Here is a 1,856-nt window from a genome sequence, read left to right on the forward strand (position 1 = left end):
TGCCATCAATCTGTTTTTTAAAAAGTGGGATGACCAAGAACATTTGTTTCTACTTTACTTCAAAACAGAGTGGGTTAACACTAACTCCAATTGGTATGAGGGCTTTAGGCATTTCCCCCCAACCACTAACAACTGTCTTGAGTCATGTAATAGAGTAATTAAAGATGAGCACACCTTTCATGAATGATTTCCTATCAGCAAGTTCAAAGTTGTTGCTTTGCAGATGATTGAAAACTGGTCTTTTGGTTACAAAAATAATCTGAAGTTGTTTTCAAAAACAACAACAATCAGTTTGGCTACCAAGACATCAGCATACCAATGGGTAAAATCCAAGAAAGAAATTCTTACAGAAAATAAAGAAGCAGAAAATTTTTATTACATACCAAGTGGGGAGCAAAATGTAATTAAAAAAGAAGACATTTTGATCTACAAAAATCATAATGATGCCACTTTCGATGAATTTGTTAAGAACCAATTTGGAATTTGGTGGTTCAGATGAAAGATGACAGTTGGCAAGATGCAAAATGTACTTGTCCTCATTTCTTCCAAAATTACTCCTGTAAGCATTCAGTAGAGTAGCAATACATTTGATATTGTACAATCCACCTCCTGAAGCCAAAAATATTCAAATGCACCAAAAAAGAAAGCCAGGTTGTCTAAAAAAAGCTCGAAAAGGTTTGCTGATTCAGTGAATAATTCCTGATGGTTATCTGTAACCCTGATTTAAATCTATTGGACAAAGTATAAAGTTTATGTGAAGTTTAGCTTAGAAGAAGTTTATGTGTTTAAGTGAATTTTAAATATCAATCTTCAAGTTAAATAAAACTAAGTTTAATGTAAACATTCGTTTAATTCAAATTAGATTATTGTTTCTTTTGGAATTATATTCCAAAATCTGTTTAAAGTATTTTACTTAAAGTATTTTTCACTTGAGCACTTGAAGTATTTTTCAAAAAATTTTTTTCTACTGAAAAACAAAAGTTTTCTACTTGGAAGTTTGAATACCGGAAAATAACTTTTAAAAAATTAACTTTTTACTGGTAAAAAACTGATTTCTTACCGCAAATATTTTACCGGAAAAAAGTCGTTATTCTACCGGAAAAAATATTATTTTTTACTGGAAATAAGTTACTGGAAAAAAAATTAAGTTTACCGGAAAAATGTGAGTTTAATACATAAGACTTTATTGACACCCTAACTATATGTGTATATATATGTATGTATATGCAATAAAATGCACATTAACCTGTTGTTAAAATAAACAGTTTCATAATTTTTTTTTTTAAATTTTAGTTTTCAGGCTCTTCATTGACATTTAATTGATGTTCATCTGTTAGACGGATTCTTGCCAAAGTGAGTGAAGGAACACTTCATTGCACTGGTTAGTAGTAATATGCTTAGAATTTATACTTTCAGTTATTTTAAGTAATATTTGTAAATGTTTATTTTTATTTTGCTAGAATTTTAAGAATGAAATTTCTAAGAGATCCTGATTTTTACAGCTGTTAAAAAAGAGCTGGTTATTTCAGTGGAAAACTTGAAGAAAAAAAAGATTTTATTGAGTAAGAAGAAATCTTTATTTTTATTTAATATATATTTATTTGTATGTGTTCAATTGTTATATTTATAATTTTGTCAAGTTAAAGTTTGTATTTAGGTGCTGTAAAACTAAATCACTTAAACTCGGGAGCATCAAGTGAAGAGTTTGAGCGTTGGCTGAAGAGTATTTTCAGCTTTCAGGAGATCGAAATGGTGGACGAAAGGCTTGAGAAGAACGAAAAAACTCCTTTGATAAATCCACTATTTCAAACTTTCAATAATATCTGTACTATTTAAAATTATTTTTGTCAATTTGA

The 1,856-nt window shown here is 28.9% G+C and overlaps 1 long non-coding RNA gene across 3 annotated transcripts; it reads left to right on the forward strand.

The window, feature by feature from the left end:
• The first annotated feature begins 1,036 nt into the window (after positions 1 to 1,036).
• LOC149888879 (uncharacterized) lies at positions 1,037 to 1,856 on the forward strand. Of its 3 annotated transcripts, none has more exons than XR_016452824.1 (3): positions 1,037 to 1,381; positions 1,461 to 1,562; positions 1,641 to 1,856. It is a non-coding gene; the product is annotated as an uncharacterized LOC149888879 (long non-coding RNA). The 3 variants fall into 3 exon arrangements; XR_016452823.1 differs by having other exon boundaries at positions 1,039 to 1,381; positions 1,647 to 1,851; XR_016452822.1 differs by having other exon boundaries at positions 1,042 to 1,381; positions 1,658 to 1,848.

Source organism: Hydra viridissima, unplaced genomic scaffold (assembly GCF_058129835.1).
Source record: "Hydra viridissima isolate aposymbiotic clone 2 unplaced genomic scaffold, HvirCarnegie_v1 scaffold_5, whole genome shotgun sequence".
In the NCBI taxonomy this organism is placed as follows: domain Eukaryota; kingdom Metazoa; phylum Cnidaria; class Hydrozoa; order Anthoathecata; family Hydridae; genus Hydra; species Hydra viridissima.